The following is a 25,824-nucleotide window of genomic DNA, read 5'->3' on the forward strand; positions in this document are numbered from 1 at the left end:
CTGTGCCACTGGAACGGGGCCTCACCCTACTGAATAAGTCTAAGGTCCATATTTATACTTTTTTAGCGCCGCATTTGCACCGCTTTTTGGCGCAAAAATGGCACAAACTTACAATATACCATTGTATTTTGCAAGTTTGCCCTGTTTTTGCATCAAAAAGGGGCGCAAATGTGGCGCTAAAAAAGTATAAATATGGGCCCAAAATATACAGAAACCGTTCTAGAGTTGCTTCAGTTCCAGCTGAGAATGTTTCTGGCCTGGCTAGTCAGGCTTGACTGTTCCTATTAATTGCCTTGGCTGGGTCCTGTCGGAAATGGCATGTTGGGGAAAAAAGATAGACTGGGATGAAGCCCAGAGTAATTACCAGTGGCTAAGATGTTTGTAAACAATCTACTTTTTTTTATTCCATGCAAAAGCAGTGTGAATAGGGACATGCCACTGTCTGCTTCACCTGCTTGGACAATATTAGATGGTCTGGGGACTTACATGCTGATGTGCACTTCACATACTGGGAGACATCTGCACAAACAGACATGACTATATGTTGTTAGTGTATCTTCATTAGTCAAGATACAGGCTAAAATTCCCCAGTACTGACAGTGGCCATTGCACTCTCATTTAAGTCGGGCTATGTCTGACAATTAGCAAATAAACAGGGCCTACTCCTCCAAAGTCACACGGAGAGTATACAATTGTGCAATTTTAATGGGATTAGAAGTATGAGAAGGGCTTACCCTTAAGGAAACCTTTTCCTCAGTAAAAACAGGAAAAGTATCCCAACATCATTCAAGTGAAGAATTGCCCAGTGGGTGCTACACTAGGCTCATTTTTATCCACCGGACTTTTCAGGTCATGGTGGGAGACCTTTGACTGCAAATTACCATATAAGGTACAGCAGGGGAAGGGGCATGGGGCTTTGGGCAAAGGCACTAGATCTCTGTGGGTAATGCAGACTGGGAAAGTGTTGAGCAACGCATTTTTTACGGAGGAAAACTGGAGTTCACCAATAAGGGGACTTGTGGAGCTTGGACTGTGGCCAAAGGATGGCCCAGGGTTGGGGGCTCGTTCATGGTGGCCTGGGAAAACCATGTAATTGTTTGTGAAGGCATGGATGATTGGAGCTTGCATTTCATGTATGGATCCCTCTGTTCACATTCTGGCTGAATAAATGGGAAGGGGAGATGTTGGAATTAGGCACATAAGGCATCACAGCAACCTTCCACTAACCTTCCTGGACCTGGTTGACCCCTCTGGAGTGTCCCAGCTCATATCAGAGCATCCCAGCACATTTCGCCTAACTGATTGATCGCTCTTGAGATAGATGTGCAGCAGAATACCTCCTGCTAAAGACTGTGGGCTCCATGCAACTTATCTGATCCATTAAATGTATGCTTCAGTGCTGGATTCTCTGCTGCTTTGTGTGTGGCATTCTCAAAATGGCGGCCGCCATTAAAGAAATGCTCTGCTGGTATGTACCATGCACTGGATTCCCAGCACCCTCATCTTTGTGCCTGCTTAAGTACTGAACTGCCTGTCCCAGCGTGCGCTTCACCACAGATGTGCAAGACACATTGATGTGTTAATTTAAAGGAATGAAAAGCTTTTTGACGTTTCTTAATCTGCACGACGCCTCGTCAAGAGTAATAGCGTTCTATAAATACAATTATAATTGTGGAACACATGCAAAAAAATACTTCACTGCAAATAATAGATTGGGATAGGAGATAGATAGGGACTAGCTCTGGCTTTCTGCACTAGAAAAAAAAGATTGCAACAATATTCAGCAGCAGGATCCTAACATGAACCTTTGACACAGGTGTAGATGGGGATACCTGCTCCTAGGACTTGCTCAAGCTGCGGCTGCTCTTAAAGAAACACAAGCCCAATCAGCAGGAAAAGGGACACTGGTACTGGCCCAAGTTTGGGGAGTGGGTCTTTTGCAGACCTTTTCGTGCTCGTCAGCCGGTCCTCGGTGCCCTGTCTCAATGCTGCAATTCTCCTGCATCAACAGAGATAGGACTAGCAGCACCCAGTGAACTGCTGTGCATACTTCCACACAGCGACTGCATTGCGCCTCCTCTGGCACCCATGATACAGGCGAGGTCCTTCCATCCACTGCACTCAAAGACTCCTGTGAGTGAGCTGCTACATCCGGGCGTCCATGATACGGCTGGGAGTCCTTCCTCCTACTGCACACAAAGACTCCTGTGAATGAGCTGCTACACCGATCGTTGACACAGCGATCACCTCCAAGGTGAACCCTTTCTCGCCATAAGTGCCCCCCCAGCCGAAGCTAGTGAACCAGAAAGTACTGCTGCTCACCCATGCCTTCCATTATGGAATCACTGAGCTCGTTGTGAGTTGGGAGCACGTGGGAGGCACACCCGACTGGGACTTGTGTGCAATATATGCACGCTACGTCCTGCTGTTCAATCCTTTGCTGCATTTTCAGCTGCCTATGTTTCACTGGATGTCATCCCTTCAGCTGCTGAGGCTGAGTAGCCCATTTTAGTTGCTTATGAGCAGACTTTCAAGTAATTCTAACAAATTCCTAATTTGATTGCCCCCATTTTGGGTTTTTATTGCCCCTCCAAGCTACATGTTTTTTGGCCCCACGGCAACCATCTTTCTATCATTCAATCTTTCTCAAAATAAAAAAGGACTATGACCCAGTGCCAGCCCATTTCTCTGATTCAGAGCCATTAAGATGACTATGGCTCTTCCACAGCTTTGGAGCTCTACCTAATGGCGTAAATTTGAATGATGACCTACATTGCTAACCTCCATAAGAACCAAAATAACAGACCAGTGAACTGTTTCTATCGGTGCAGGGTGAATGCAGTGCTTCAGATAACTACCGGAACTTACCATCCATAGCCATTGAGTTTAAATTAGGACAGAGTGAGATGACGGAATGACTTCAACCAGAAAATGCTACAGGACCAGAAGATCCCAACTTCATCTCAACACTTCGGCCCATGGCTGCAGCAGTCAGTGGCTCTCACTCGTTCTCCCTGGGTGACTGCCTCAAATTCCCACGTCATTGTAGATAATGACCAGCTTCCCACCTGGCATCATCCCCCAACGTGTCGTCAACACCCGCTGCCACCAGGTCCCCTCTAACGCCCCTTTCCAAATCTGGCGAAAAATACTTTCAAGATCAAATAACTACCAATATCGTTCAAACATACAAAGAAAAGTTTAAACACTGGACCTTGAGAGACTTCCCAGAAACCATCTTTGCAGACCAATACCACTGCCAATGCAAAGGTTCCCTTAAAACCGACCTCCTCCTTTTCACACACAACACTGACCTATGGATCAGATCCTTAAGTAGTTTTCTCCCACCCTTTTCTCTCTCTAATATCTCCTTTGGGTTCCAACTCAAATGCTGCTCCCTCTTTGGCCTCTCGGGCAACCTTTCAATATCTATTTACAACAATTGAAAGAGCATGTCCCAAGCCAACAACACAATCATGAACACGATCAACTTGATCTATTTCAGACTTAGGCTCTCCATTGATCCTTCACGTTCCCCTTCTCCGTCCACCCATAATAGCCCCCACCCACTGCCCTCCCACCCCTTCCAGTCCACCCAGACAACTTATTTCACCCTGGACTCTCCTACAATCTGTTATTCCCCCACAAACCATTGCTCACTGCCTATTTCAGACCTTAAGAATGCCTCCCACAAAACATCTCCGCACCATTCTTCTCCAACCTTCCACAAACAATTATCTTCCACCCTGGTTTGCCACCCCTCTTCTATCACCAGAGTGGGTCTATAAGTCTCCACCACCCATTTCCTTTTTTGTCTCCTGCCCCAACATCTCCAAACACCAGATACCAACACCCAGCACCTCCCCCCTCTTGCACCTCAACCCCTCAGAGTCCATTCCTGACAGTTCACCCCAATCCTCCCAAAATTATTCAACATAACTGGCCTCTTCCCAATGAGCTCCTTTTCACATTTTCACTCCTCTCTCAAAGAAAGGACATCCTCACTTTGGCTCTATTCCAGCTTAGAGACTCTGGCGGTCATTCTGACCTTGGCGGGCGGCGGAGGCCGCCCGCCAAAGTCCCGCCGTCAGGTTACCGTTCCGCGGTCGAAAGACCGCGGCGGTAATTCTGACTTTCCCGCTGGGCTGGCGGGCGGTCGCCTTCAGACCGCCCGCCAGCCCAGCGGGAAAGAGGCTTCCACGATGAAGCCGGCTCGGAATCGAGCCGGCGGAGTGGAAGCTGTGCGACGGGTGCAGTTGCACCCGTCGCGTATTTCACTGTCTGCGCAGCAGACAGTGAAATACATGTAGGGGCCCTCTTACGGGGGCCCCTGCAATGCCCATGCCAGTGGCATGGGCACTGCAGGGGCCCCCAGGGGCCCCGCGACCCCCCCTACCGCCATCCGGATCTCGGCGGTCGGACCGCCGGGATCTGGATGGCGGTAAGGGGGGTCGGAATCCCAGCGGCGGTGCAGCAAGCTGCGCCGCCGTGGAGGATTCAATGGGGCGGCGGTACACTGGCGGGAGCCCGCCAGTGGTGCCGGTCCGACCGCGGCTTTACCGCCGCGGTCGGAATCCCCATTGGAGCACCGCCGGCCTGTCGGCGGTGCTCCCGCGGTCCTCCGCCCTGGCGGTCTTTGACCGCCAGGGTCAGAATGACCCCCTCTATGTCTTCCTATGACTCCTATCCTCATCACCCTGTGCAGACCCTCTTCCCACACCTTTTCAACATACTGAGAGACAACTCCTACCTGCACCCAAATGAACACAACCTCCCCTTGACCACTCAGACCTACTGCAGCTCCTAAAGAGTTACACAGCTTTAAATTATGCTACCCTTGCTCCTATCTGCCTGCTACCCCCTCCTCCCATCCTCCCGTAGGGGACTGCCAGATTTCCACTATCATCTCTGACCCCATTAAAACCCCCAACCACCACCCCAATGCACACCCATTCCCTTATAACTTGATACAAATCCCAACTACCCTCCTGGATTAGCCAAGTCACAATGACAACAGCTTCTCCCTAAACTGCATGCTACACAATTGTCAGTCTGCAATCAATCATTATCTTGAATTATCAGACTCGATCCTGACCCATAATTGTGACATCTTGATCCTCATGGAAATATGGCTCATTGTCTCATCTAGCCATGCTCTTCACTTTCTTTTCCCCCCAAACTACTCCATTTTGTGGCCCAACTGGAAATATAGACACAGTGGAGGTCTTGCACTCATTCACTGAAACTCTCTGGGATGCTGAACCTTCCCAACAACTCACTTTCAGCCTTTCGAAAGCTTGTTGGTGGAACTGGCCACATTCACTGCCTCCAACCTCAGATGGAATGTGATTTACCATCCACAGGGTCAAAGCAACGCCTTCATCGAGTAATGCATAGATTTCTTCAACTTATCAGCTGTGACAAAAATGTCTTCCATGGTACCTTCAACATCCACTGGGGAGACTTGGGCAATAGCAATGTGGACACTTTTACATCCTTTCTCAATGCCAATGATCTACAACAGCACTGCCATAAACCTACACACTACAAAGGCCCCAATCTGATAATTTCCAATCCCTCCTACCTAAAGTCATATGACTCCATTCCAGTTGACTGGTCTGATCACATGAAGTTCCAGTTCTCTCTAACAAGGTCTTACACAAAAACATATGGACAACCCAAAAAAGAGAAACTATGGTGTAGAAACACATCCAACCTTTACACAGAAGCCATGGCCATCATGGCCTTTCCCACCATAATTTCAATCACACCTCATCTTGACATCAACAAGGTCACCAACAAGTTCAACTCCTGCATGGAATCCCTTGATGAAAAATGTGCACCACTGAAGTGCAAATCATCCAGACCAAAAACCCTTAGGCTCTGGTTCTTTAAAGAGCTTTATTAGGAATGAAAGCTTATCAGAAAATACGAGAAAGGACGGAGAAAAGCACCATCCTTTGTGAGTATTACTAAGCTTTGCAAAGTGAGAATACAATACAAAGGCCAAATCGTCCCATATCAGAGCCCTCGTGAATTCTGCAAAGAATAGACTGAAGCACCTGTTCGAGGTTATTGCACAATCTACAAACCCTGCATCGTTTTCTAAGCCATCCATGGCCCGCTGCAATGACTTTGTGGATTTCTTTTATAAAAAAGTTAGAGACATCCATATTTCACTTCACAGCAACAACTCCCTTGAAACAGTTGAGTCTCTACCATGCAAAGCAATACAATAATGGTTATCCTTCTCTCCAGTCTCCAAGCATGACCTACAGTGAACTATCTCCAAAGTAAAACCATCATCCAGTCGCTATTCCAGGCTCTATCACCAAATCTCCTACCACACACCTACTCCCCATATGGACCACCTTTGTTAATTCCTCTCTCAATCACAGCCTCTTCCCTGAACGACTACAATTGGTCAAAACAATCCGCTCTACAAAAAAACAACCTCTCGAGCCACTGAACCTAAACAACTACTGCCCAGTCTCCACACTCCCATTTTTAGACAGTCATTGAAAGTTGCGTAGCATCCCAACTATCCTCACACAGCCAAACAAACAACCTCATAGACACTCTCCAATCAGGTTTCCTCCAGGGTCACAGTACAGAAACAGTGATCCTCCAAACAGTCAATGACTCCCTTAGAATCCTTGACTCTGGCAACTCCTGCCTCCTGACCCTCCTGGATTTATCCGCTGTATTCGACACTGTCAACTGTTATGACCTCATTTGTATTCTTGAACTACTCAAGGGATGTGGCGACACGGTCCTCAACTGGTTTTCCTCTTACCTAACCAACTGTTTCCAAATTGTGAAAATGGGCAACTCATTCTTAAGACCAGCCAGAGTTCACCAAGATGTATCCCAAGGTTCGATCTTCTCCCCAACCCTGTTCAACCTCTACCTAGAACCACTATGTGTGATTCTTAGAAACTCTGGGATTTTCTTCCACCTCTACGCTGATGATACCTATATATACATGAAAATCTCAGCCCGGATGACGTGCCCTGCTTTCAAATACACTCTTAAAGATTCAAAACTGAATATCCAACCACCATTTAAAAATCATCCCAACTAAAACAGAGTTTCTTTTGATTTCACCTTTGAATGCACAAAAGCCTGTACAGGAATGGATGACCAACTTTCCCAACTTCGTAGGTCGCCCCGCCACTGTCCAAGTGCCAGATCACTCACCATCACCCTGGACAATTGTCTCAATCTTCACAGCCACATAGCAGCCATGCCCAACAGCGCACAACACTAACTTAGGTAGCTTTGGGGCATCAGACAACTGATTCCAGAGCAAGATCTCAAAACAGATGTGCTCTCTCTTGTGCTCTGTAAACTGGACTATGGAATTGCACTTCTCTCATGCATTCCCAAAGTTCACATGGGCCCACTGAGAGCAACACTGCATGCTGCAGCACGCTTCGTCTTTTGCCTCAAGAAATGTGACCACATTTTCCCTGCCCTGCTAACCCTCCAATGGCTCCCCATTGAAGTGCGGGCCCAATTTTAAATCGCTGGCATCACCCACAGGGTGCGGCCCTCCTCCTCACCCTCCTATTCAAATGAGCAACTGAAAATCTCCGGACCAAATAGGGGTTCCAGAAATTCCCAATCCCCGCTCCTGGAACCCCTACCTTCAGACGAGAACTATACATGAATCAGTCCTTCTCTGGCAGCGCTGCTAGAATGTGGAACTCTCTACCTCCTTCACTCTGTCTAACCACCTGCCTAGCAACCTTCAAAAAGGACTTCAAGCTCTTCCTATTTGACAGACATCTTGGTTAATTCACCCTCAACCAGACTTATTTACTTTCTCCAATCCGCGCTGACCTACCTTTGTTTAACTGTTTATGTCCTCTGCCCTATTGTTGGAACCGTCTCTTGTGGTAACTATTGTATACATACACTAGTGTAAACATATGAGTTCAACTACTGTCCATGTAACCCTGTATTCAGTGTGTTGTAAAGCGCTCTGATGCCTTCGGGCCATATCCGTGCTATATCAAATTGCAAAAATAAATAAATAAAAATAGAGGTGCCAGTGTACCATCTGCCCTTAGTGGAAGTGGACATGGTTTCCCGCTGCATTTTTTTAAATCTAAATTTTGCAAGACAGGTTAGGCGAAATAGTACATTTTTAAGAACACATGGTAAAACATTAGCAAGACGTCTACAAACCAATGGAGATTCATTGCTTCTGTGCAGCTATCATACTTTTTCTTGCACAAATATCTCTTCGACCCATTGTCAACTGTAGATCAATGCAGATAGTTGCTCATTCCAAAATGGAATGCATAAAGGTTTTGCAGAAGTGCGCCTGTAAATCATCAATTGTCGCAGGTGTCCCCTGCATTATTCTGCAAACATTTGGAAATTCCTGAATCTCGTAAATCAGAACTCTGCCGTGATCACCGATCTGTTGGTGTAGATCTACGACTGTCGTTAAATATTTTGTTTATAGCTGCAAATTATCTTATTGTCATGTGTGACAAGCCATGTTGCATTTTAGACGTTTAGATTCACTTTTAACATTACTGATCTATTAAAAAACAAGAGCATGAAAAGTGTGACTGACTAAATAAAACTAGACTGGGCGGAAAATGTCAGAAAACCTAGGGCGACCTGGCTTCTATGTAGATACCTTTAAATGCTCAGAAATTGTACGTTTAGGTGTGGCTAAATACCAGTTTAAAATATGTCACTCCTCCCTACAGCTCTGTATCTATTCCAAGCCTCACCTTTCTCCTGCTCGATTTTCAACATGCACTGACAAATGACGTCATTCCTCTGACATGCATGTCTTCCCATGGGCCCTGCAGCCCCTGCGGGACGGGGACTTCTATCTAACCCTTCAAGAGGGCCCCAACCCCTTAAGGGCGGCCCATTTAGCCTAACGTCAAGAAATTCAAGAACTACGTGTGAGATATGGGAGATCTAGGGGCCTCTCCTCACAGTATGCGGCCGAGAGGAGGCATCAACTCGTTTGACAAAACTGGGCCTTGCTTTCCAGTCACATGCGATATGCTCAAAAAGATACACCGTTGCTGTGAGGGAGAGAGCCTGCTGCCTCTCCACAACAACGCTGCGTATTTCAAGCTGAGGGGCCAGCACTGCATCCTTTGTAGTGAATTAACCATGCAGGTATCCGATTGGAGGTCTGCTCACTTCTGGTGTGGTTCACATCCCTACAATGAGACTCAGTACAAAGGTGTGGACAACTTCTCGTGTGGAGGTTAACTGAACCAAATACTGAATGTAAACATTATATAACCTAAAACCACATACATTAAAATAATTAGCAGGCCTGATTATCATTTTTAGCTACCACTAAGTAGCCCTTAGGCTCTAAGTAAAGTGAACCTCAACAAATGTTGAATTTCACGCCCAAAACCTACTCCAGCATCTTTTGCCCGTCAACTGTGGGAAGCTTTGCTTAGTGTTTTTAACCTCCACTTTAAATTCGTCGGAGTATCAGCACAGCGTTTGGGTGCCTCAATGAATTTTAGTAGCTCTCCTTGGTGTGGCACACCTCCAGTCCCATTCATACAGGACTAACAGTGCAAACCTGCTGTTCAGGTTCAGTCATTCCTGTGGTCTCATCCCCATCACTCTCAGGCGGTCATTCCAACCTCGGCGGGCGGCTATGCCGCCCGCCAGGCGGGAACCGCCATTTGGCCGCTATGCGGTCAAAAGACCGCTGCCGGCATTCCAACCTTCCCGCTGGGCTGGCGGGCGCTAACCATGTTAGCGCCCGCCGGCCCAGCGGGAATGAGGCCTGCAACACAGAAGCCGGCTCCGAATGGAGCCGGCGGTGTTGCGGGCGTGCGACGGGTGCAGTTGCACCCGTTGCGCTTTTCACTGTCTGCTAGGCAGACAGTGAAAAGCTTCAAGGGGCCCTGTTAGGGGGCCCCATGACACCCGTTACCGCCAGCCTCTTCCTGGCGGTGACAACCACCAGAAACAGGCTGGCAGGAAGGGGGTCAGAATCCCCATGGCAGCACTGCTTGCAGCGCTGCCATGGCGGATTCGCCCAGCCGGGGCAAAAACGGCGGGAAACCGCCGGCCCCAGTTTTCTGACCGCGGCTTTACCGCCGCGGTCAGAATGGGCAATGAAGCACCGCCAGCCTGTTGGCGGTGCTTCAGTCATCCGCGACCCTGGCGGTCATAGACCGCCAGGGTCAGAATGACCCCCTCAGTCTAGTATCACCACTAAGGGCATTACAGAGGCCCTATCCACAAAAAGGAACAAGCGATTGTATGTGAAAGGGGAGGCCTGGTGATTTTATCTCATTTTTTGTGTCACACACTGACTAAAACACATTGCTACTTTATATAGAGGACTTCCATCTTTAAAGGGTAAATGTGCATGCCCTGAAAGGCAACATTTAAAGGTCTAAGGAATTTTGCAATCCACAATACCTTTAATTAAAACTTTGGAAATGGTTGGGTCCCAGATTATGGCGTTCTTCAGTATCCCAGAAATCAAAATGTCCCCTTATTAGAATAAAACAATCTCCCATTTTTATCAAATAAAAGGATCCTTGCTCTACTGTTAGCTCAAGGGTGATATCACTCTGGAGGGGTTGTCAATAATACCGGTAGCCTATGAAATCCTATACCCCAAGGTTCGGTATTTATCGGGATGCAATAATTATCCACTGTTACCAGATCACTCCTCTAAAATTGAGCATAAATATTTTGGTTCTATGTCCTGGTACGTACTGGAACTTTTTCCTATTTTAAAGTGCAGAAGATTTGATCGGCCGAAACTGTGGCAAATTTGATTTGCCAAAATTGTTTTTTTAAAACACTTTTTTATTGATTTTATGCGATGACACAAAAAGCATACAATACATAAGCAGTGAGGCTCAATTCCGAGGAAGGTTTGAAATCCGGTCACAAGTCATGACAGTATGTTTCCAAACAGCGGTACACATGGCTGAACTTAGACATCCGTAACATGAAACGAATAGTGGGCCAAGAAGCCTAGTCGTCGAGCCAATCATATACTGAATAATACAATTATCTTTGCTTGGCTGTCACTGTCACTTTATCTCGGAACAAATGGCACGCACCTCACCCCTCCCAGTCAGAGCCCTCCGCCGAGCTAGTTACTTCATCTGCAGCTAATTTATTGAGAAGATACCACCACAACATGATCGCATCCGAGGCACCCTCGTCATGAGCAATCTGCCAAAATTTAACAGAAGAAACCTCCATGTGTGTCGACTTTATAGCACCTCAAAATTACCAGGTGCGATACATTTCACACCTGGTATAATGACTACCCATGAACACACAGCTGTTTATGCAGGGATTTTAAACACCAAAGCTATTATAACTGAGGACAAAGCCAGTATAGCTTCATGTCACTCAGCACTGAATACTACCGGGAACAATGTTCCTGGCGGTGACGGCGGTTCCCTGGCTGGTTCGCCCATTAGGTTTGCAATATGGTGGTCAGACCGCCTCAGAACTCCACACTTGTAATACGGCACTAAGGGCCTGATTCTGACCCTGGCGGTCTATGACCGCCAGGGTGGAGGCCGGGGGTAGCACCGCCAACAGGCTGGCGGTGCTACATGGGCAATTCTGACCGCGGAGGGAAAGCCGCGGTCAGAAAAGGGCAACCAGCGGTTTCCCGCCGGTTTACCCCTGCCCAAAAGAATCCTCCATGGCGGCGCTGCAAGCAGCGCCGCCATGGGGATTCCAACCCCCTTCCCGCCAGCCTGGTTCTGGCGGTTTTAACCGCCAGAACCTGGCTGGCGGGAACGGGTGTCTTGGGGCCCCTGGGGGCCCCTGCAGTGCCCATGCCAATGGCATGGGCACTGCAGGGGCCCCCTAACAGGGCCCCACAAAGATTTTCAGTGTCTGCATAGCAGACACTGAAAATTGCGACAGGTGCAACTGCACCCGTCGCACCCCAGCAAATCCGCCGGCTCCATTCGGAGCCAACTTCATCTTTGCTGGGGCTTTCCCGCTGGGCCGGCGGGCGATCTTTTGAAGATCGCCCGCCGGCCCAGCGGGAAAGTTAAAATGGTCCCCGCGGTCATTTGACCGCAGGGCGGTGTTTGGGCGGTTTCCGCCCGGCGGGCGGTGCCCGCCGCCCGCCGGGGACGGAATGACCCCCTAAGTCCTGCAGTGTTATTATCATAAACTCTGCAGTTTGTCACAGCCCTAGGTGGACAAGAAGGTGGAGTGGGCTCATAGATAGATCTCTGAGTTGCTTCAAATGTGACAGAATCATGTGACCAGAAACATATGACCAGTAACAAACCACATAATATGAGCTTTTTATTGTTCCTGTTTTGTTTTATTTCTAGCAGCAATTTCCATCCAACCAACCAACAAGGGTATAAGATGACACTGTTTGCAATCTGAGTTTTTCTCTTGTCCTTTTTCATTGTTTATAAAAAATCACAAATTAAGTAATGGACTGAGAAGTATGGGACCCATTATGTCCTCTAGGGCTGGATTACAATTGTTTGATATATTAGATAACAACGAAAAATGTATTTCACTTGATTGGCATAAAACATTGTATGAATGTAATGAGTGCTGGCTCCAGCACAATTGATTATATTTCAAAGATGGCGCTGCCTGTAATCTGTGGACTTTTGTCAACCATCACTTTTTTGTAAAAAGTGCACAAATGGAGTTTGTATTTATATCACAAAGGCTTGTCACATGATGTTGTGACCAAGACGCCGTGGGCACCGAAACAAGTTGACATTCCTTTGCCAATAAAATATCACTGCAAGATCCCCCGTGGAGTGTTGACATTTCTTTACACTCTAAAAGGTCTGCGCTGCCTTCGGCTCCACAGGCAGTTAGGACCCCGCAGGCAATATATATATATATATATATATATATATATATATATATATATATATATATATATATATAAATATATATATATAAATCTTCTCCTCCAGGTGCGTTTGCCTTCGGGGTCCTAACCGCCTGTGGAGCCGAAGGCAGCGCAGTACCTCGCACTGCTTATCATACCAAACTTAAGACCTTTTAGAACGTAAATAAATCTCAACACTCCACAGGGGATCTTGCAGTGATATTTTATTGGCAAAGGAATGTCAACTTGTTTTGGTGCTATATAAAATACTAGTCCAAGTTTAAATAGGTTTAACTTAGTAGAGCTTGCATCCTAGATGCATATGACCTGATAGTGACTAACAAACTGCATTTAGTAGTATGTGAAGTAGTACTACAGTAGTACTTCTTTCTTACTACACAATTCAATTCACAATCTTACAAGTTGAAATCTCCATCTCTACCTCTCCTATCTTTTCCTTAGGGGGATCCTCAGACATGTAAATTTACTACTTAGTAATAAATGAGAGATGGACCAGGTGGAGGCTTTGCAAAACAGAAACGGCTTACTAATAAATGGGAGGGGTTATGGAAAAGTAAGAAAGTGCTTTAGGGAGGGCTAAGGTGAGGTTTAGAGAGGTATAGACCCCCCCTCCTCCCACAAAAGAGTAAGCCTACTGCTATCACAAACTGCACTTCTAAAGTTACTACAGCCAAAAATGACTGAAAGCATTGGTAAATGTACTCTAGCTTTAACCTGGAATAGGTCCATCACCCATATGACCAACCACTGGTACTGCTACACCCTCCCATAGAAAATAATGGTGTTAGTGAAATAGAACCCATGGAAAATAATATTAAAAGACATTAATTTATTTCAACTTTTAAAACATTTATAGAAATTTAATTTAAGGTGAAAAATATATAAATAAAAATAAATATTATATTATGATAAAATATTTTAGTAACCTTTGATTTAAAAATAAACATAACTAGATTTAAATGAATTAAATTCCTGTGAATTAATTTTATACATAATTTTAGTATATTATGTATATTCAAAAGTAACTATTTCCTTAAGGTGGGATTTTTTAAATACATCTTTCAAATATAATTTTAATGTGATGTTAATATATTTATATTAATGAAATATTTAGTTCAAAATTAGGTTCATAATGCTATTGCCTTTTATTCTGGTACACAGTTAAATGGAACATATAGAATTCATGTACATGAATAATTAAAATAAAAATATTTTAACTTTTTTAAATTTAATAATCTTTTTAAATGTTTACTATATTTAACAAGGGGAAACCTCTGCCCCAGTGTCAGAGAACTCCATTTATATGTCAAAGTAGAAGTATTACACTTGTAAACTTGGTTCCATTGATTTACTCAAATGTAATTTACCTTTGTGAATAGGCCCCATAGCCTTATCATGTTTGACATTAAAGGCTGCCACATAATGTTATGGCTTTTACAATGTATTAAAGTAAATTAAATTTACTATGCCAGATAGATGGAATATAATTTGGTAATCATGTTGTTTCATTGTTACTTTAATGAGTGAAAAAATATCCCCCAACCCCAGGTTGTGGATGGTGCCTCTGTATAACAAACCTTCTTCAAAAAATTGGTCTCCTAGTGCTACAGCTTAGAAAGTGCTTGTAGCTGGGGCTTGGTTCTGGTTCCAAGGTTCTTTAGCACATGCTCTATCGCAGTGAGTAGGGTAAGGTGTTGAATGATTACACAGTATTTCCGGTAGATGGGACCTGCTAGCAGAAGCTCAAAGAGAGTTGTATATGTTTATGTTGTCCCTGTGACCATAATGCAGTGGGAGTGCGGGTCACCTAACCAGAGTCAACTGTGGAAGAGTTGCTCATTGAATAGTGTCTACTTGACCCCATACTGCATGAACTAGTTCTTAACTTTCCTGTGTGCTGGTTGTAAAGGTGATGTAGGGGCAGCTTAAACTTTTAACAGTTCTTGTATAGTTCCTGAGCTGGTATATTAGATGTGTGGCTTGATCTTTCTTTAGCTGTGGGGAAATGTGTATTGTGTAACTCATTTTAGAGTACATCTTTCTTGAGTTCTGAAGAGTACCCTACCTGGTCGAGTGTCCCCGACTTCCATCATTCCCTGCCATTGTACCTGTGGTTTCTGTGTGTTTCTATTCTCGTTCTCCCACCTCAGCTGTAATGTTTTGGATCCAGATTGATTTATTCTTGAGGTTCTCACTAATGCATCTTGCACAATTCTTAGGGCCTCAATACGAGTTTGGAAGTCTGCCATGGCTGTTTGGCCGTCGGGCTGCAGTATTACATGTCATTGGGGCCTATGGAGCAAAGACCTCCGCGGTCCCACTGGCACCACCAAACAACACAGACTGCCACAGTCACAAGGCAGCACAAACAGGCCGGCAGCAACAGTGTTTCCACCAGACACATTATTTAGTTGCACACCACTGTTGTGTAAACATTTTAGCTATAGTTTTATACACGTTATTTTAGCAAACTAGGCCTGCCGCTGTGCACTTTAACTTAGATATATTTTATTCAGCTCTGTTTTTATTATTTTAACAATAGCCATATTTGCGGTCTTGTTTTATTTCATCTATCTAGCTGGTCTTTGCCTAGACTAGCCCTGCATTCTTAAAGAAGACATTTCTTTCACTCTGTGCTTTTCTCAAGGCTGCAGTAAGATAGGTTGCTGGCAAAAGTGGTGCGCTCTGTCTCTAATGTTCACAGAAACATACACACTCTGACGTGGGGATCATTTCTTGGAACATCAGCTGTTTTTGTTATAAAAACACTACTTTGACCCATGTACGTGAGAGGGCGATTCCAGCAGAATTAGAGCTTAACATGCTGTGCTCTAACATAGTCTAGGTAGAAATTATTCTAAAAAACCAGAGTGACAATATGGTAGCGTTATTTTTATGCTTTACTCTCCTTGTCACAATTTTAATCCTGTCATGCTTCATCGTCCTAGATAATAAAGCATGTATTGCACTAACTAAGATGCAGCTGCTTCAATAAAACCTTATTGAACTATACTCTGCCTCTGATTGTCCTTGCATATGTAAGACTAATGTAACTGAGAGAAACAGATGAGATCTGAGTGACCACGATTTCCCTGAGGAGTCATTAGTGTCATGTGCTCAGTTGCCCAACCATCACTGCTCTTGGTTGGAGATTGGGCACTGCTAGTTAGCCAGAACAAAACCCATATGAGGTCGACAGGTGTCACCCGGTGTGGGTTCAGACTCAGTCCCCAGCAGTACAAGTGATTCTGTCACCCAAATCCAGTAGTCTCATTAGGATAATGAAAACTTATGTGACATGGCGCCGCAAACGTTTGTCCAGGTGCTAATTTTCGGGTCCTCCAGAGTATCTCTGTCTCACTACATGCAAAGACACCTCACACTATATATGGAGATGTCTGTGGTATTGAGGATTTTCCTCCTCAGCTAAGTAGGGAGTACCTAACTAACGCTGTAGGTTGTTCAAGCTTGAACCCTAACAGGATAATCCCCATTTGGTGTGCTTATCTGTGAACAAAATTTACCATTCATCATGGCGAACTCGCATTGGGTAGCAATTGCAGTCAATATACGACCACCCCTTACTGCACATTTATTGGCACATGGCCTAGTGGCCCAGGGGTGTCCTGTCACATTCGTTTTTGAGGCTCATTCAGCCTATAGAACAGACATTTTCTATTCTTGGGTCACATTTCCAGCAGCTGATGGGAACACAAATACATTTCAACACTACACTACTGCAAACATACCTGTACAATATAGAGCATATGCATATCTAGAAATACCTCTTTCTTATGAAGAACATAATAATTGGCTTGATGGCGCCCTACCACATACAATTCTTCACGTTAGCTTAGGTCCTCTAAGTAATGATGGTCCTACCTGGCCTTTATTTGCCACACATCCACCACACCCTGATGCAGCAACCTTGACGGTAGCTGAAGTCCTTCGCTTATATGCTGAGTTACGGAAATATATAGACTATTAGTACAGTTTGTAATGCAAACATTAAATAAAATCCTAGCACGTGCTGCCCAGGCGCAACCACATGCAGTAACGCCAGGCATTAATCCAGCGACTGCACATTCGATTATGGGTAAAGGTCCCGCCAAACGAGAAGAGATTCCATTTTGGTTTGCTCAAAAAACAAATGTACTGGAAACAGTATTTCCCCATACCAGACCTCACGATAAGCATAGAATATCAACTATGTGCTTTCCATTTGGGATGGTTCCCACAGTAGATAAACTGCAATACTTGGGGCACGGTATTTGCCACGCTCTATACTATCACACACTGTACACCGACACATGCCAATCTATCTGAAGTGTTAAAACAGATTTAAGATGAATACGGGGCTGCCCTGACCCTAGACATGGGGATGCAACTCATGGGCAATTTTACCACTGTATCTTCCATTATACTGAGTAACCTCAAAGGGGAAGCAGTTGTACTAGCAGTGCACATGCGGCTCCGGGACGTTCCTTTACAGGATCCAGAACGTAAGCTGCCAAAGATTATCGCGGAGACCTATTCAAGTTTTGGTCAAAATAGTCCGAGGGCCAGACCCACAAAACCACAGTTTAAGGGTAAATCTAATAAAGATAATACCAAGCAAGCTCCTGAGGGTTCTAAAAAATGCTGGGATAAAAAACAACAAACAGCTAAAAAAGAAAGGGGAAAATCTCTGCATATGGAGACCCCAAAGAATAGATATAATCTCAGAAATAGAGATAATATAAAAAACGCCTGACAGATATCAATGTAATGATACACATGACAATCTTGTTCCTTTCCAGAAATACGCAGTGAGATGCGGGCGGTCAGAGCGAAGAACTGAGTACGTGAAACCGAGACAAGAATCACAACGATCTACAGAAGTTTCTGTTGAAAAAAAGAAGATAAACTTCCCCAACAAAAGCCCCAATTTAAAAAGAAGAAAGTGGCAGCAGTTGCGATGCATCATGCCACTCAAGAAGAGGGCTCTATTGAAGAACAAGATGTGGGCACTAGCTCTGCTAGACAGTGCAGCAGAGGTCACAATACTTCGCTGAAATCCTCAAGCGCATCTGGAGGTGAAAGCAACTGATGACTTCTTACAAGTTGAAACTGTGGACATGCATGTCTCCACGCGTGATAAGGTGTACAAAGTAACATTACAGTTAGAAGGAGACATTAAACACACAATCAACGCAATCTTTTGGGACCACGTCATAACATTTATGATATTCTACTGGTGGACAGGGATTGGCCACCTGAATTTGTCCGTACTTGCCCATATGGGGAAGAGGTTATCTGTTAGGACTTTCATTCACACGTGCATGCTTCTTGCTGCACCCTCACAAAATAAATCAGCGTGTATGAAAAAAGATGAAATATGTCAGGAATGTGGTTACAGCACAGCACTTCCCTGTAACTTGTGAGCATCTTACGTCTGAAGACCGAATATTACATTGCATGTTTATTTATATTGATAAAAGCAAGTGTTGTCCCACTTGTGAAGTGTGTGCCAAGCGGTTTATGAATCATCAGAAGTGTTTGATGACTTATCACCAGCATGTATCTGATGACTCATCACCAGCACAACATCCACACCCCTCAGGACTGATGACTCATCACCAGCATGTGTCTGAAGACTCATCACCAGCACACCAGTCTATAAATAGAACTGCCAAGGTGTTTCCTGTGCTTGGCTTTGAGTCGTCCTTGGCTTTGAGTGTTCCCGGTTCAGCTGGAGTTCCGTGATTCTTACAGGAGTCGTCTTTTTAGTGCGAAGCTTCATCAGAGCTTCCCTCTCTGGAGCGGATTACTTTCGCTGTGGCTGGAGAATTTATGAGCAGTATTCCATCTTCCTTAAGTCATAGAAAAATTCCAAGAGAAGTTGGTTCATGACTAATTCCCCTCTCGTCTCCCTGTTGTCAGCCTTCTTGAGGTTAGTGACCTTTTGGTGCATTATGAAAGACATTCGTCGATGCTGAGAAACCCGTGATACAAGACTATTTTCCAAAGCCAGCTTGAGAAGTATTTTTAAAGGCAGCATTGAAGTTAAGAGCTGTGAACTCCTGAAAGCAACGCTCGATATCTATGCAAATTTAAACGTTTATTCTGATTGTTTTGGAGCAATTCTATTGTGTGAAAACGAATAACAAAAGACAAATTCATAAGTTTGATTTTATAACGGTTTTGTTATGAGTTACAAAAGCGTGCTTAATAGTTGAGCAATCGAGCGTGAATAATTGTTGTGACTTTGCTGAAAGACTAGGTGATTGCCCAATTGAATGATAATAATTATTGTGATTTTGCTGAAAGACTCTGAGCTATTTGTAGGTCTTTTGTTTTTTATTTGTTTTTGGTTTTAGATTTCCTGCACCAAGCACTGAGGCAACTTTCTTAGAACAACAGTGACAATAGCCCCCAGGGGCTATTCGCTCGTTCCCTGTTCATTTCAGATAGGAGAGAATAGTGTTTAGGGGTGAGGATTTTATTCTCTTTGCTCCCGCGGAACCTGGAATTCAGGTGAGTGGACATGGTCTTGTCATTATCAAACCATCTTTCTCTCCCCTTGTTCCAGATGAGCTTGCAGAATCCTACGCCAATGATTGGGCATTGGCGCAGGCACCCGTTTTATATTGCTACCACTTAGGGTGGGATAAAGATTTCCCCAATACCCAATAAAACACGATGCTAAAGCACCCGTGAAGTAAATGCTCACACAACTGGAGTACCATGGTCTATTCAAACCCTGTGTCTCACCTATGGATAATCCTTTATTCCCTGTAGCTAAACCAAATCATTCATACAGAATAGTCTTAGACTACAGACACTTAAACATTCATACACACATATACGCTATACAACACCCTCACAGCACAGCGCTTATGAACAACATAGTGCGCAAAAAATACAAAACAACACTGGACATCTCTAATGGTTTTTTGTGCCAAAATATAGCGCCTGAAAGTATAGACTTAACAAGTTTCAGTGCACTAGGCTCCCAGAAAAAATTCTGTCATTAACCACAGGGGCATAGGAACAGTCCGGGACTGTTCGCAGATAGTGTATCTTCAATATTGCACGACATTGACCCTGAGGCATTGCCCTTTGTAGATGACATCTACCTTACAGATGATGAATTACTGCAACATCTAAGATGGGTAGCCCGCATTGTTGTAGGATTTGCTGAATTCCGTTATAAATTCAACTTCAGGAAAACAAAAATAGCCTTCCTTAGCATCCTGTTTCTGGGGTGCGAGCTATCAAGTGAAGGAAAGAGCCTAGTGCCACAATTCTTGGAAAAATACACATAGTTACAACCTCCAAATACCATTAAAAATCTCCAATCCCTATTGGATTTCCTAAATTTGGCAGAATTTACATTCCAGATTACGCATCACGCATGAAACCTTTATATGACTTAATATAGGGGGGAACAGCTTAACAAAGGTAAAAGATTTTTGCTATTTAGGTTTGTACCTAAGTTCTTCTCTGTTTTGGAAATTCCATTTGAATTTTAAGCTCCAACAAATGGAAAGATATGTTGAAGCAATCTTTTGTTTTGCCCGTAGATTAGGGCACAGTCCAGTTCATCAGATCATCACGCTCTATAAATCCAAATGTGTTTCGGTGGCGATTTATGGGGGGGCCTCTGGGGATATACCAGCTCAAGTACACTACAACGGGCAGAGAATAAATTTCTCCACCGGCTACTTATGGTACTCAAGAATGTAGTGAATATTATATGCCATGAGGAGTTGGGAATCCGCTACATCACAGATTTGATAGACAGTGCCCCCCTTTTGATATGGATAAAAGTATGGTCAAACCCGGCGGCTACTTTAACACATGATTGTGTAAAAGACTGTATTTCATTAGCAAATCACAACAAAATTCCATGGTTAAATTTTATTCTAAATTGTTTTTGAAATTTGGACTTGGAGTTTATGGATTCTAAACCGGAGCTCATGCCCGCCAATGCGAAGGAAATAGTTAAATTCCGATATAAAGAGTACGCTACGAATCTTAGATATCAAGTGGCAGAGAATTTGAGTTCTTTTGATTTATATGTACAAATTTCATCATCAAACTCGATAGAACCTTATTTTGTCTGGTTTCCCTTCCCTTCCCTATATTCTTTACTTGTACTTTTTAGATTTAATATGATTCATTTTAGAGTGGTGTTTCCAACAAAATGCGTGTGGGAAAAAAACACTACCGCCATGCCCTTGTGACAATTTCTCGAAACAAAGTACTTATCACTTTATTTTATTTTGTTCACTTTATTCAGTTCCTAGGGAAACTTTTTTACTACCTATTTTGCACAATTTACAAACTCTTTCTCATAAAGAAGGATTGATTGGCATTCAAAGCCTTTCATCCAAGCAAATGTGCAGCTCTATTTTAAGTTTTATCAAATCAGCTATTACCATTAGAAACCGATATGAATTAGTGATGTGACTATTTACTAATGTAATTTTAAATATTGCTTTATTGTTGTATACGATTTTACAAGTATTAATTATTATATATTGACTTAGTAGGGTTAAGGGACACGCTTAGATTTTATAGACTTGCAGATCGAAGAGTCTCACTTTTTGAATTAAGTAATAAGTACTGTATTTCATGGTGATTCATATGTATGCATGTGTGCTTTTATGGCAATACAAAGAATGAAGTTATTTTGACTGACTGACTGACTGACTTAATATGTCCTGACTTTTCCATAAAATTCTCAGATCATTTCAACAAGACATGCTTGCAGCACAACACCTACACACAAGGGACAATAAAAAACATCTGGTCATCAGAGTAATTGCTGGAGCCATTGGTTTAACCAATGTAACATTCAATGAAGGTGAGACAGTCCAGATTGCATATAAATCACACCTATATTGAACAGCAGAACAACTCTTTGCTCCCACTGAGAAATTCTCTCTGCTGCTCAGATAGTGGTCCTCAAAGAGAGACCACTAGCCCAGGAGATACACATTATTGTCGTATCTCCAATCCCAGCCCTTGAGGTGTTACCAAAGCCAGCGTTCCAAACGCTAAAGCATTACATCCATGTTGGATCCAATAGGCAAAGTCTCCAACAGCCACTGATGTTGACTACATCTTTGACCCAGAATTACAAACTCAAGAATTTTTGCAGTATGAACTAGAATACCCAGTTTTGACAAATACGTTGCCTATCGATCAATATCAAAGAGTCATGTACACCGATGGCTCAGCACAACCTGCATAAGGCACAAAGCACCAATGCTTGCGCCGTCATAAGTGGCTACATGGAGGGTAATACGTTTTATCCACAACATACCTTCACGCAATCCCTAGGGGATTGCACTGCACAACTTGCAGAGCTAAAGGCTCTGGTGATGGCACTGGAACATACGGATCCTGCATAGCTAAAGCAGATTGTCTGTGATTCGTACTATTATGTCCAGTCCCTCAATGAATAGCTGCGTTACTGGTGCCAGTATGGGTTCAGATTAACACCATCAAACACAGACTTCTGTGGGGGAAAGTAGCGGATCTGAAGGAAATGCTACCAAATGTCCATGTTGAACATACACTTGGACACCAGTGCGTGGCAATACACATTGCTGGAAATACACTGGCTGATGAAGCAGCCAAATCAGCAGTAGCTACGGCTCCTGTTGCTACAGTAACTCGTTCTAGAATGAAACCAGACAATGACATATAGGCTGCCATGAAAGCCACGGCTGAAGGCACGTCCTTAACAGAAGCATTTCCTGCTGAATATTCCTTCCGCATGGGAGGCTTCCTTGAGGCAGAAGTAAAAATACCAGGTGTGGGAGTTCGAGTAATTCTCAATAAAGACCTAAGGCCAGAGTTGATCAAAGCACCACATGAGGGGGTTGCCTCTGCCCATGCAGGCGTGGCGGCTACAATATCATTATTGCAAGCACGTTATTGGTGGTCCGGCCTATACAAACAGACCAAGCAGTATGTCCTTTGTTGTGATATCTGCCAACAAATTAAGTGGCCCACCGTCAAACGCCCACCGCAGACACCTCTCCTAATTTCAAACAAACCATTACAATGTGTGTACTTGGACCATTGCGGTCCCCTAACACCAGACAGTGCATACAAATACATTTTAGTCGCTGTTGACTCCTGCTCCAGATTTCTATTGGTATGTCCACAACGCTCGGATGTTATTAAAGATTTTCAAGTCTTTATCGGCACATATGCAGTTGTAGCGCTTTCCACTTGGACCAGGGCCTGCTTTCACCTCAAGGGCATTCAGGGGCGCCATGGCTTTGTTAGGAGTCCAAATCCATTACTCGTCTCCATTTCATCCCAAGGGAAATAGTATAGTGGAGTGACAAAACCAAGAATTTAAGCAATCCTTAACAGCCAGAATATTAGGTACGGGTCGTAGTTGGATTAATAACCTGTATGGAGTCCAGAGAGCACTTGATAATATGCCTAGAAGGTCCCTGAGGGGTCGTACTTCATATGAGTGCCTGTTTGGAACTTGAATGTATGTTTCAGATCTTGATAGACCTGACGTGGAGGTGGCAGAAACACCTTTTGACATAAATGAACGTGTCACTGTCTTGCAGGAATTACAACAGTTCCCTGACGAAAACGCTTCTGCCATTGCTGCCTCTGTAGGAATTAAGGGGGCACCAATAACATCTACCGGCTGGATTCCAAAAGTTGGGGATCTAGTACATGAAAAAGTTGGTGTGAAAAAGGAGTTTGGTCCTTTCTATCATGCACCGGTCCCAGTACTGGGAATACACAGTACAAGAATTGTCATTCTACCACCGCTGCCTGGTTCTAAAGAAAACCGCTTTTTTTCCATCGACAATGTCAAGTTACACCATGTGGCCGATCCTGCACAGCAGACCAAGAGGAACAACCAGTAGTACCCGAATTCCTCTCACTACTGGTCAAGCTGTCCATCTACAAGTTTTGAGAAGCAAAGTTGACACCTCTCTGAGCTTGGGGAGGGTGGAAAATGATCTTGCATTAATTCCACTAACATCTATTACAACAAGCAACACGGAAATTGCTGATCGATTTGACTCGACGTCTTCAAAAACGGATAGCTTCATTTACAGTGAACCACCATGGGAGACCCCTACCAGTTCTCCTCCTTTAAACACAGCTCCAGTTTTTGCACAAACTGCCTCTGGATACTTTACCGACATCAATGACACCTTTCCAGACTTATTTGCCTCTTCTGCACCCGAACTGCCAAAACCACGTAAGCTGATAAACTGGCTTAAAACTTTTTTTTTTTTTCCCCATGGAACTATCTGTGGCTTTTCTTGACTATATTAGCTTTCTTCGTTTGGACTGGCTTTGTTAATTCTTTCTTTCTACTAATACATGGCCATTTCCTTCCTGAAAGATCAACAGTTAAACTGATGGATGAGGTCCTAAAACCCCAATTTTCTTCTCACAAGGTCCGCAGAGACTTGTCTTTCGTGAACATTTCCGCTATCCCAATGGGATTGTTTGGGATAAAGTCACATTTGATATATATGGCCCAATGGAGGTCATTCAAATTCCATATGTGTTTAAACTTTCTATGAATGATGTAATAATGCCCGTAGTTGTTTCTGATGACTGGGATGTGAAAGCAGTTGATTCATGATAACCGAATTGCAGTATTTTATGGTATTTAGAAAGTAAGGATATTTATAAATCCAAATGGAATTAAGGTGACATGTTTTACTATAATTATTATGGACACCATTTCATTCACAGATCAAGTACCACAAAAACTATTTTTTAATTATACACATTGGGAAAATTGTCCAACTCCACCAAAAGGGAGTTCTAAAACATATTCTGAAAAATTTACATATTTTTCTGGGCACAATGTTAAAAATGCTGAGTCATATTATTTCAAATTGCCATTTATGGAAAATGTACATATATTATTGACAGATACAAAATTCGTCTATTCAGATTCCTTCGTTTCCCAGTTGGCTATAGAAGGTTCTGAATATTGGTTGAAGTCAATTGACTTAAAAAGTGTGTGGGGAACAAAAAATTGGCAAATAAGGGGAAAGGAAGCTTTATTTAGAGCATGGCTAATACCTGTTAAAATGATATTTTTAAGTGAAACTATAACAGATAAGCTGTTAAGGCTTAGCAAAAATTAAGGATTTGAATGCGCCCAATATTCCTGTCCCTGCAAAATTTTACGAATGGGAAAAGTATATAAATGCAACTGAAGATCAGCTTGATGAAAGGGTCCAAAATGGCATATTTAATGCTTCATTTTCACGTCCTGGCGGGTGGTTATTGTGACCAATAGATACCAATGTGTGTCATAAATGTTTTATAAACTCCACGGGGAGTTTTAGAACAAATAGGCCTGACCCTCACTATGTGTCATCTGTACATGGGGGTATAGTAACAACATTCAGTATAGGGAAACTATGCCAGCAAAGTTTGAAGGGTTCCTCACTAGATGCTGTTAGAGAACACCTCAGTCTCCTGCCTAATAATGCCGACCTTCAGGATTTCCTGTTAGGCCCCAGAAAAGAATGCAGAAAGTGCTTCTTATATGCAGACTATAATGAAATTTGGAAGCTTTCTCAACAAGAAGCTGCTGCACGGTTAAGGCACATAGATCAGGAAAATTTATAGATGGCATTAGCTGTTGTAAATAATGGGATTAATACCCTGTCCGACCGAATATACACCTTAAACAACATTGTTCCTTCTGCAATAGACATAATACAAAGTGACATGTCCTCTTTACACCATGGGCAGAATCAGCTAAGGTCCATTATGCAGTTAGGTTGAGCACTACAAACACTAAAGGCAGGTCGTGTTCCCTGGCAACACGTTAGCGCAAGGGACATATTTTCCTATTTTAATTTAATGGGACAACAACAACTAATGGCTAAGAAAGAAGCGACTTATGTCATGTTAAATTTTGAAAAATTAGA

The sequence above is a fragment of the Pleurodeles waltl genome, chromosome 7 (assembly GCF_031143425.1).
Source record: "Pleurodeles waltl isolate 20211129_DDA chromosome 7, aPleWal1.hap1.20221129, whole genome shotgun sequence".
NCBI lineage: Eukaryota > Metazoa > Chordata > Amphibia > Caudata > Salamandridae > Pleurodeles > Pleurodeles waltl.